This window comes from Capricornis sumatraensis, chromosome 2 (assembly GCF_032405125.1).
Source record: "Capricornis sumatraensis isolate serow.1 chromosome 2, serow.2, whole genome shotgun sequence".
In the NCBI taxonomy this organism is placed as follows: domain Eukaryota; kingdom Metazoa; phylum Chordata; class Mammalia; order Artiodactyla; family Bovidae; genus Capricornis; species Capricornis sumatraensis.
In genome coordinates, this window is record NC_091070.1 from 143,592,113 (window position 1) to 143,604,935 (window position 12,823).

Genomic DNA, 12,823 nt, shown 5'->3' on the forward strand with positions numbered 1-12,823 from the left:
AAAAGACCAACAGTATTAAGTGTTGACAAGGACAGAAGCAAGAGGAGCTCTCCTACTTTGGTGGTGGCCGGGTGAAATGGTATGCCCACTTTAGAAACAGCTTGCCAGTTTCTTATAAAGTTAAATGTATATCTGTTCTATGACCCAGCAATTCAATCTTAGTTTTTTAAATCAAGAGAAATGAAAACACAATAGATGGTGTTGGTTCTGAGCTCTTTAAGTGAGATTTTCATAAACAAACTCTCTAAAAGGTTAAAGCAGGGGTCCCCAACTTCTGGGATCTAATCCCTGATTATTTGAGATGGAGCTGATCTAATAATGATAAAAAATAAAGTACACAATAAATATAATGTACTTGAATCATCCTGAAACCCCTGTCCATGGAGAAATTGTCTCACAAAACTGGTTCCTGGTACCAAAAAGGTTGGGGACCACTGGAAAACATACTTGCCATCTCCACTTTCTTATTGTTGTTGTTCAGCTGCTAAGTCTTGTCTTACTCTTTGCAACCCCATAGACTGTAGCACACCAGGCTCCTCTGTCCTCCACTATCTCCTAGAGTCTGCTAGGATTCATGTCTGTTGAGTCAGTGATACTATCTAGTCATTACATTCTTTGCCACTCCCTTCTCCTTTTGCCTTCAGTCTTTCCCACATAAGGGTCATTTCCAATGAGCTGGCTCTTCGCATGCGGTTGGTCAAGGTATTGGAGCTTTACGAACAGTCCTTTCAATCAATGTTCAGGGTTGATTTCGTTTAGGATTGACTGGCTTGATCTTTTTCAGTTCAGTTCAGTCACTCAGTCCTGTCCAACTCTTTGCGACCCCATGAATTGCAGCACACCAGGCCTCCCTGTCCATCACCAACTCCCGGAGTTCACCGAAACTCATGTCCATCAAGTTGGTGATGCCATCCAACCATCTCATCCTCTGTCGTCCCCTTCTCCTCCTGCCCCCAATCCCTCCCAGCATCAGGGTCTTTTCCAATGAGTTAACTGTTCACATGAGGTGACCAAAATATTGGAGTTTCAGTTTCAGCATCAGTCCTTCCAATGAACACCCAGGACTGGTCTCCTTTAGGATGGACTGGTTGGATCTCCTTGCAGTCCAAGGGACTCACAAGAGTCTTCTCCAACACCACAGTTCAAAAGCATCAATTCTTCAGCGCTCAGCTTTCTTCACAGTCCAACTCTCACATCCATACATGACCACAGGAAAAACCATAGCCTTGATAAGATGGACCTTTGTTGGCAAAGTAATGTCTCTGCTTTTCAATATGCTATCTAGGTTGGTCATAACTTTTCTTCCAAGGAGTAAGCGTCTTTTAATTTCATGGCTGCAGTCACCACCTGCAGTGATTTTGGAGCCCCCCAAAAATAAAGTCTGACACTCTTTCCACTGTTTCCCCATCTAGTTCCCATGAAGTGATGGGACCAGATGCCATGATCTTCGTTTTCTGAATGTTGAGCTTTAAGCCAACTTTTTCACTCTCCTCTTTCACTTTCATCAAGAGGCTTTTTAGTTCCTCTTCACTTTCTGCCATAACTGTGGTGTCATCTGTATATCTGAGGTGATTGATATTTTTCCCGGCAATCTTAATTCCAGCTTGTGCTTCTTCCAGCCCAGCATTTCTCATGATGCACTCTGCATAGAAGTTAAATAAGCAGGGTGACAATATACAGCCTTGATGGACTCCTTTTCCTATTTGGAACCAGTTTGACCAACCTAGACAGCTTATTAAAAAGCAGAGACATTACTTTGCCAACAAAGGTCCACATAGTCAAAGCTATGGTTTTTTCAGTGGTCATGTATGGATGTGAGAATTGGACTATAAAGAAAGCTGAGTGCCAAAGAATTGATGCTTTTGAACTGTGGTGTTGGAGAAGACTCTTGAGAGTCCCTTGGACTGCAAGGAGATCCAACCAGTCCATCCTAAAGGAAATCAGTCCAGCATGTTCATTGGAAGGACTGATGCTGAAACAAACTCCAGTACTGTGGCCACCTCACACAAAGAACTGTCTCATTTGAAAAGACCCTGATGCTGGGAAAGATTGAAGGCAGGAAGAGAAGGGGATGACAGAGGAGAAGATGGTTGGATGGCATCACCGACTCTATGAACATGAATTTGAGTAAGCTCTGGGAGTTGGTGATAGACAGGGAAGCCTGGCATGCTGCAGTCCATGGGGTCTCAAAGAGCTGGACACAACTGAGTGACTGAACTGAACTGAACTGAATCCACACCAGGTAGTGCAGTGGTAAAGAATTTGCCTGCTGATGCAGGAGATGTGGGTTCAATCCCTGGGTCAGGAAGATCCCCTGGAGAAGGAACTGGCAATCCACTTGAGTATTCTTGCCTGGGAAATTCCATGGACAGAGAAGCTTGGTGGGCTACGGTCTATGGGATTGCAAAGAGTCAAACAGGAGTGAGCACACAGCACAAAACAAAACAAACAAACAAAAAATAGTCCTGGTCTTGACCTAACTCTTGCTTTGTTGTTTTGTTATCACCTTAACCACCAGCTCTATTACTTTACTTCTCTCATACATTTCAGTCCCTCTGATTATGGCTTCCTGATTTTTTGGCTTCTTTGGTTGCCTTTGCCTTCATTTTCTTTGAGCTCTGTCTTCTCATCACCATGACGTTTGTCCAGCTTTCCTGTTTGTTAACTAACACTTTGGCTTGTCCTCTGGATCCCCTCCTTAGAATTACCACTACAGGAAGACTTTTTGGCACTGACCCCAGCAGGCTGAGCTCTGTTCTGTTGTTTAGCTTTGATATCAGATCCTGGGCATTCCAAATCTAGCCTTCCTGGTTTATTATAAAATCATGCGGTAGATTTCCTAGAATCTCAAGTTTAAAAGGAATCCTCTATAACCTCTGAGCTAAAATTTCTATATTCTTTCTATTATTTTGCCATTCCTTTTAACAGTACTTCAAATATTTGATGGCACATTTCATATTTCTAAGTCTCCTCTTCGTAATCTAAATATCCCAGTTTCTTTAGTCATCATTTCCAACTTGAGTGATTTCCCTGAAATTAGCATCATTTTTATTACTTCACCTTTTACAATGATTTATATGATCTCAAGAGAAATCAGAATGAAAAAGTTGGTTTAAAAACTCAACCTTCAAAAAATTAAGATCATGGCATCCGGTCCCATCATTTCATGACAAATAGATAGGGAAATAGTGGAAACAGAGACAGACTATTTTCTGGGCTCCAGAATCTCTGCAGATGGTGACTGCAGCCATGAAATTTAAAAATGCTTGCTTCTTGGAAGAAAAGCTATGACAAGCCTCTAGACAGCATATTAAAAAGCAGAGACATTACTTTGCCAACAAAGGTCCACATAGTCAAAACTATGGTCTTTTCAGTAGTCATATATGGATATGAGAGTTGGAAAGAAGGTTGAGTGCTGAAGAATTGATGCTTTTGAACTGTGGTGTTGGAGAACTCTTGAGAGTCCCTCGGACTGCAAGAAGATCAAAGTAGTCAATCCTAAAGGAAATCAACACTGAATATTCATTGGAAGGACGGATGTTGAAGTTGAAGGTCCAATACTCTGGCCACCTGATGTGAAGAGCCGACTCATTGAAACAGACCCTGATGCTGGGAAATATTGAAGGGAAGAGAATGGGACAACAGAGGACAAGATGGTTGGATGCATCATCGACTCAATGGGCATGAATCTGAGCAAGCTCCAGGAGATGGTGAAGGATGAGAAAGCCTGGCATGCTGCAGTCCATGGGGTCACAAAGAGTCGGACACAACGGGGCAACTGAACAAGAGCAAATTTTACAATGAAAGGTGGAAAGAACTTATTGTTTTAATGTCTCAATTATGTTCTGACCAGTATGGGCTAGAATAGGGCTTTATATTACTTGCTATTATCTTTTACCTAACTTTTTCCATGATGATGATCAGGATCTTTTAAAATCCTTATTCTGGAATCAGCATATTTGTTACTTCCTGCTTCAGTTTCAGCCTCATCTCAGATCTGAATCATGAAGCTGGGGTCAGTGTCATGCTACTTCCCATGAAAGTAGACGCCTTCACTAATCTCTCTGCAGCCATGTGCAGATATACAACATTTGCCGAGGATATGTCCAGATATGTTATGTGTGTTGAAGGATTCTGTATAATTCTCTTCTGCTTATTGTAACTCCCTCTCATCTCCTATTCACAGAAACCATCTGAATTCCAATAAGGGAGATATTATCAGATGGAAAATCTTGAATCCATGTTGATTTACCCTTTAGCGTTAGTAACAAATTTCTTTTCACACACAACTAATTGAAACACATCCATGTGTCTATCACAGATGAGATTCTTTCATGTGTGAGAATTCCTCTAGGTACTGCTCCATTCACCCTGTGCACCTTATGTAGTCATTTACGCAGTTACCTGAAGTGTTCCACATCCTCCCCAAATAATTAAAGAAACTCTCTCAAACCCTTGCCAAAATGCTGATTTCATCACATTTATTATACTTTTATTTACAGGCTTTGAAAAAATGAAAGCTAGTTTGGCATAACTTTCTTTCCCCTTTTAAATTCTGATGATTATTGCTCCATATTTATTTTAAAAGCTTTAGAATCTTAACAAGGTCCATGTCAAGCTCCCCTTTTCATGCTGTTTAGCAATCTACCTCCATTCATCAAGAATAACCCAGAATTAGTGGATTTTTTTTCTTTGCAATTGGGTTGTGATTTCTAGGTCCTTATTATTAAAAATAGGCTTCCCTGATGGCTCAAATGATAAAGAATCAGCCTGCCAATGCAAAAAGTACAAGTTTAATCCCTGGGTCGGGAAGATTCCCTGGAAAAGGAAATGGCAACCCAATCTAGTATTTTTGCCTGCAAAATCCCAAGGACAGAGGAGCCTGGCAGGCTATAGTCCATTGGGTTGCAAAGAGTCGGACATGACTGAGCACAGTTCAGTTCAGTTCAGTATCTCAGTCGTGTCCGACTCTTTGCGACCCCATGAATCGCAGCATGCCAGGCCTCCCTGTCCATCACCAACTCCCGGAGTTCACTCAGACTCACGTCTATCGAGTCGGTGATGCCATCCAGCCATCTCATCCTCTGTCGTCCCTTCTCCTCCTGCCCCCAATCCCTCCCAGCATCAGAGTCTTTTCCAATGAGTCAACTCTTCACATGAGGTGGCCAAAGTACTGGGAGTTTCAGCTTCAGCATCATTCCTTCCAAAGAAATCCCAGGGCTGATCTCCTTCAGAATGGACTGGTTGGATCTCCTTGCAGTCCAAGGGGCTCTCAGGAGTCTTCTCCAACACCACAGGTCAAACCCATCAATTCTTCGGCGCTCAGCTTTCTTCACAGTCCAACTCTCACATCCATACATGACCACTGGAAAAACCATAGCCTTGACTAGACACACTTACATGTTATTAAAATAAAGAAAAGTTATTGATATTTGAATATTTATCTTGTATCCAGCTATTTTGCCATTCCTGCTTGTTATTGTTGTGGTTTTACTCAAATTCATTTGAGGGTTTCAAATATCATCAGCAAAAGCAGATAACTTGATCTCATCTTTTTGAAACCAGTTATTTTACATTCTTGTTGCTTTGCATTGTCTAGAACTTCTAAGACAATGTTTAATATTAACAATAGAATGAACAAAATTTGGAATTTTTTAGAAATTAAGACTGATGCAACTAGATAATTATCAGATCAAACAGAAATCAAAAATGAAAAGATAACCATCTATCTAGAGAGGAATGAAAAAGATATTCTACCAAAATCTATAGAAATAGCAAACACTGAGTCAGAGGAAAGCATAAACATATATATATATATATATAATTAGATGACTTCGTTATTAAAGAAAGAAAGTAATAAAAAATCAAAAGGGAGAAAAGAACTTAGTATTTATTTTAAGAAATTAGGGAAGAAAAAGAAACTAAGATGAAATTAATTTTTAAAAGAAAGAACTTAGTATCTATTTGAAGACTTTAGGAAAGAAACTAAGATAAAATTAATTTTAAATATTTAAGTAATGACTCTGTTCTTCCTGTCTCCCTCTTATAGGGAGCTTTCTGATTACTTTGGACCCACTTCTCAAGTCTAGGATAATCCACCCCCACCCCCCATCTCAAGATCCTTAACTATATCTGCAAATGCATTTTTACCATATACATACCATATTCATAGATTCCAAAGATTAGAACAGGAACTCTTTTTTGGGAGGTGGGGGGGGGTCATTATTTGGCTTACCACTCTAATTGGTGCTAAGATTCTCTTTTCCAAAGTGATCAGTTTCCACTAAATGTTTATTAGTTAGGTTTTCTTTACCATTTGTATCTTACCGCCTTTTTTGCTTGTTTGGTGCAATGACACCAATTTGGTGTCAGGCCAGGTTTCTTTGGCCACCTTTAATTCTTATTCTCACTAGTACCGAACACTATAAAGCACTCATTTTGCTCTTCAAAATTGTTCTTTTTTCTTTTACATTTGCTTTCTTGCTGACTTTTAATTTCTTTCTTTCCAAGTTTCCAAATTCAAAAAGTACGAATATACATAACAGTCAAACACACACTCAAGAAACTCACTCATGATGACAGATGGCTATTTCAACACAGTAACTCACAAGTCTCTTTTAATGTCAGCAGAAGGAAGTTAAGTGTCCAGTGAACAATCTTGGATATTTAGCATTAGTAATCTAGGATTCTTTTCTCTTCAGAAAACACACAACAAAAACTTATCTGAATGGTATTATCAGCCCTTCGTCCTTCCCATCACACACTGAGTATCTAAGACAAATTTGCTTTTTAAGGTTACTTTCAATCTGCCCTTCAAAGATGTCTAAGGCTGTAGATGTCTATTTCACGTGCATGAATTAACAGTAATACAGTATAGAGGGCAACAGTGCCAATTCTAGAATCAGACCAACCATAGTCAACCATAGCTCTATGAATTACTGAATTTAGGGAAACTACTTAAGTATTCCAGTTCAGTTTTTCTATTGGCCAGATAACAGTACCTAGCTGGATTAATGTGAATATTAAATAAAACAATTCATGGAAAGCACTCAGTCCAGGATAGTAGTAGTAGTAGTAGTGTTGGTCGCTCAGTCATGTCCAGCTCTTTGTGACCCAGTGGACTATAGCCTGCCAGGTTCCTCTGTCTATGGGATTCTCCAGGCAAGAACACTGGAGTGGATTGTCATTCCCTTCTCCAGAGGATCTTCCTGAGCCAGGGATTGAACCCAGGTCTCCTGCATTGCAAGCAAATTTTTTACCCTCCAAGCTATGAGGAAGATCCTTGTAGCTGGATAGACATGCCATAAATTCTCAACAAATATTGCTTATCAGTTGTTTTTACAAAGGTACCATTAAAAATGTGCCAGACACATCAAACAGGGATTTGTTCCCCAGCTTTGATGAGCCTGAAAAACAGGCACCCTAAACTCTGGAAGCAATGGGACCACTTCCGAAAGAAAACTTAGGTTCTTATTCCCCTGCTGCTGCTAAGTCATTTCAGTTGTGTCCTACTCTGTGCAACCCCATAGACGGCAGCCCACCAGGCTCCCCCGTCCCTGGGATTCTCCAGGCAAGAACACTGGAGTGGGTTGCCATTTCCTTCTCCAGTGCACGAAAGTGAAAAGTGAAAGTGAAGTCCCTCAGTCGTGTCTGACTCTTATCGACTCCATGGACTGCGGCCCACCAGGCTCCTCCGTCCATGGGATTTTCCAGGCAAGAGTACTGGAGTGGGGTGCCATTGCCTTTTCCGTCTTATTCCCCTAGGCATGTCATTAATGTTGACGTGCTTATTGACTAAAAAGAAATATGTTGTTTTATGCTATCATTATCCTTACTTAGATCCTGAAGGTAGTAGTATTAGTAGTGTCATTGCTCAGTTGTGTCTGATTCTTTGCGACCCCACGGACTGTAGCTCACCAGGCTCCTCTGTCCATGGGATTCTTCAAGCAAGAATCCTGGAGTGGGTTGCTGTTCTCTTCTCTGAAGGATCTTCCTGACCTAGGGATTGAACCCAGGTCTCCTGCATTGCAAGCAGATTCTTTACTGTCTGAGCTACAGGGAAGATCCTGAAGCTATAGTTCTTCAAAAGGAAACAGAAAAAAGAAAGATATAGTCCTCTAGAATTTGTTACCATGTTTCTCCATTCTCTTCCTGATAAAGCTATAAAAACTCTTTTAAGACTCCAAAAGTTCCTTTACTTGTTTGGAGAGCTTGAAAAATTAGGACTACTGTTATTCAGATAAACGCTAGTAGCACTCATGTCTCCTTTGCATGGCTGGAAGAAGGGCTGAAAAGCAGAGTTTGCTTAGCAAGGGTGAAACTGGAAGAGATGTAAAGCAGAATAATTTTCTTAGATCAAAGATGTAGACACAATTGTAGCACTGCTTGGTTGAAAATTTCTGAAGAAATCAAATGAATTAGTAAATTCAGTTGCTTAAACACAGTAATTTAATAAAATGACAGATTTCTCCTTTCCCAGGATTTCCTTTAATCCCTCTTTATCTACTTAAGTATTATCAGATTCCATAATAGCAAATTATGCCAGACTGGAAAAGAGTGAGCAAATGATTCTTGAGGCATAAAGTCAAAATTTGCATAAGGCACCTACCTATGGTTTCCTGGATAGCTGTTGAAATCATCATGGTACCCTGATGTTTAAACCTCAATATTTCACTTCAGTGTGGCCAAGCAATTCTGATTGATTCCTTCCCCAAGCCCTTGAGAGTGTGGAGTGATGGTGTGCAGGCTCTTCATGTCACCTTCCCTCCCTCCAAGCTTTATTTAGAAATTCCAGAGGAGGTTTAGTGGTGAAAGGTTGTTCAAGTACTTTCCTCTAATTTTATTCTCTTCAGAGCAATTACTCAAACACTCAGAAAGCCAAAGCAGCTGTCTCACTCCATGTCTGGATCACAGAGCCCTAAATATTTATAGATCTTTGAGAATTCCAAGTCTCAAGTTCAGGTAGGATGCTATTTTTACTTGCTGTTTGAAGACTTACTCGCCATGGTTAACACTCTAGAAAATAACTTTTTTGACTGTATAATACACTGTAATTGGGAAAATGGATATGGTATAAATAAAATAAAATTACCCATAATACCACTGTCAATGTTACACTGAGATCTCTTTTCATTGCTCTATTTATATATGCATATAAAATCACACCCAACTCTTTGAAATCCCATGGACTGTATCTAGCCAAGCTCCTCTGTCCATGGGATTTCCAAGGCAAGAAAACTGGATTGGGTTGCCACTTCCTTCTCCAGGGGATCTTCTCAACCCAGGGATGAACCTATGTTTCCTGTATTGGCATGAAGATTCCTGACCACTGAGCCTCCAGGGGAGCCTGTATACGCAGATAGACACACAATATTCAGATTTTTATGATGTTTTCAAATTTTACATACAATTCTTATTCTGCTTTTGTTAATCTATTTGGCAGAAACATGGGAGCATGCAAAAAAAAATTACAGTAAAAACTGAGGCTGGAAACGTCAGTTGTAACAAATTGTGGGAGGCCTTAAATGCTGTTGTGGAAGTTTGGACTTTGTTCAGTGCTTTAGAAGGTTGACACCTCATGTTTGCTTGGTATTTTCTGCTTATGCCTTTGTGTGTGTGTGTCTGTGTGCCCAGTCATGTCTCAAAAAGTTTAACATGACTGAGCACACACACACATACAAAAGAAAAGATGGAAAATATCAAGCTACCACGATGTGCCAATCTCCTAAAGCACTGGGCTGATTCTGTTGGTCCCTTTCAATGCTCTTTTTCATGAGCAAGTCCTTTCCCCTTCACTTTGAATGTCCCTGCCCTTCCTTACAGTGACTTGTCTACATCTTATCCATTGATTCATGGTGCAGCTCAAATAGTATCTTCTTCATGGAGCCATGCTTGAGTCCTTCTGTCTCTCCTGGCCAGAGTCAGTGGTTTTTGCTTCTCAGTTCTATCTTTACTCATGCATCAGTTTTCTTGAGTTATGGCTATTTGAGTACACATCTTATTACTCCTTTTTGATTATGCATCAAAGATTTTGGACATTTTCATCATATCACAATATGCTTTTTGGTCATTACAATTTTTCTTGGCACATGCTAAAGAATTAACAGCATCCAGTTATACTACTCACTTAACATATGGTGTCCTTATTTGAGTAAAATTGCCCTGACTTGTCTTCTTTATATTTATCAGAGAAATGTTTTTTGGTGGTAGCTTATCTCCAAAGACAGTCTCCAATATTTCCTCTTCACTCTGTAGATACAGGTTCCCACACATATCAGGACCTGGTGCTACCTCCAACCCTCAACCATGGGCTGGCCTTGTGGACTGACTTTGACCAAGAGAATGCAATGGAAATAATAAGTCTAGGACTTCCAAACCCAGTATCAGAAACCCATACTATAAAGCAAAGGGCCAAGGTTGTCTTTGACCTCCACAGCTAGTTCCCAGCTGACAGTCAACAGTAACTGTCAGGCATATGGGTGAATCACACTGAACATTCCAATCTAATCAACAACTGACCCAAACCCGTGAAGAGGAAGCAGAACCCAAACCCATGCAGCTAACCCTAGTCAACCCCAGAATTGTTAAATGTAATAAAAGGGTTGTTGTTTTAAACCATAGAGTTTGGGTGTAATGTGTCACACACAACAGATAAACCTAACACTGATTTACAAGTTAAACCATATGAATTGCTGGATTTGACAGGTTTTGACTGGCAAGTTCATATAGTTCAACCTAACATGAATAATGCCTTTTGATATTGCTCTATTGCTCTCAGCTCTTATTCTAAGCAAGTTATAACACTCTTGTTTCAGAATCCACACAACAAAGAGTAGTTAAAATTTATCACCATAATGGTAAATAATAACAGTATAAATAAAAATAAATATTTTGTATTGATCAAAATTAAGCCATTCTACAGAGAAGTGTGTGTTGTAAATACTAGTGTTCTATATATAACATTAAGGAGAAAAACTCTCAAGTTCAGTTTTTTCAACTTCAGTTCTTTACATACCACCTTCATGATTTATGGCACGTCTTCATACTCACCATAAGATTATCTACATTGTGTTTACTCAGAAAAATCATTTTAATAAAACATTATATCCCTCTCATAACAGATCTATTTAAATCCTTATCAAAGAGACTCAAAGTGATATAATGTTACTGGTCCTCTTTGAAGCTTATATATTTTAATAGACAAATTTATATGCCCACAGACTCTGGTTAGATCATCACACACACACAAGTATCACAACATGTATCATCAAACACAGAAGATAAGAGTTCTTTCTTTGCAACAACTGTGAAGAAAACAAGCCTTTCCTTCAGCTCTAATTTCTCTTTTTCAGTATATTTATCACTCTCCAAACCACAACCTGAGACATCCACTTTCTTTCTAGTACCCCAAATATCACTGGTCTACACAATGACAGTTGATCTAGAACCCTCCGCAGTGGACAGCACTTAAGCTCTGGAGATTTCTTGTCTCTTTTTCCAACCTCATTTATCCGGTTCACCAACTCATTGAGTCTTATTCTCAAATGAAGAAAAGTTAATATAAAGAATTCATCTAGACCACCTTGTTCATACTTATGCTTCCAAGGTACAACATATAAGCCCATTATTCTAATTTTTGGCTTACTTCTTTGTATTCTGGTCTTTCCATAAACTATTTGAGGCAACTTATGGGAAAGTGTTTAATAGAATAATAAAACACAAATGTAAGTAAAAGGCACAAAAGCCAGACAAAAATGCAAACTAGTATAGATGTAACCAAGGTGGAAATAGCACTCAAATAAAATAGTCCATAAAATACAACACAGATGCTACAGTTCAGGTATAAATTTGACTAAGTAGCTCTTAGTTGATCAATGAAGAAAGAAAAGTGGGTCTTTTAGTAATCTCCTTAGTCATGATTTAGAAGAAAAATAATTTTTTCAGGTAAATGTTTCCTGCATTATATTCTAAAATTTGTTTTTCATATGGGTCCTTATAATTTGGAGCAAAGAAATATAAAATATAAAAACATTCCCATAACAAATAGAGAAATCATTTCTAGAAGGTGTTTCTAGCAGTTGTTGTTTAGTAGCTAAGTTGTATCTGACTCTTTTGCTACCCCATGGACTGCAGCCCCCCAGGTTCCTCTGCCCATGGGATTTCCCAGGCAGGAAGACTGGAGTGGGTTGCCATTTCCTTTTTAGGAGGATCTTTCCAACCCAGGGATTGAAGCTGCATCTCCTGCATTGGCAGGTGAATTCTTTACAACTGAGCCCCCAGGGACACTTGTTTCTAGCAGTACTTTTTGATTAAAAGTGAGTTCAGACTTCTACTTTTGGCCAAGATAAGAGGTTAGATTTACCATTACAATTGAAAAAAATGACACACCCAGAGAAAATATATGAAACAATGATGTTTAGTCATTGGAGAGGAGGTTGCAAAAGACAGTGATATCTGTGAGAGTGGAAACAAACGAATTAAGTCTTCTAATTGCCCAGACTTACTGCCTGGAGAAAGTTTCCAGGCTATAACTACAGGAGAGAGGAAACCAGGCAGATCCTAGTGACCTGCTGAAACTAAGGAGAATGACTTGGAAGTTGAGAGAGGCCAGGGTTGGTAGAGTGTGCAGGACAGAGTGCCAGAAAGGAGAGAGCTCTGGAAATCTTCCTCAAGCTGGGCTATGGAGGTTTCCTATATAAGGAAACTACCCAAATCTGGGAGAAGAACCACCCAGTAAGAGCAAGGGGAACGATTGTTGGAATTCCGCAGGACAAAGAATAGTTTGTACTACCTCCAACAAGAGTGGGAAAACTTGTAAGTCACA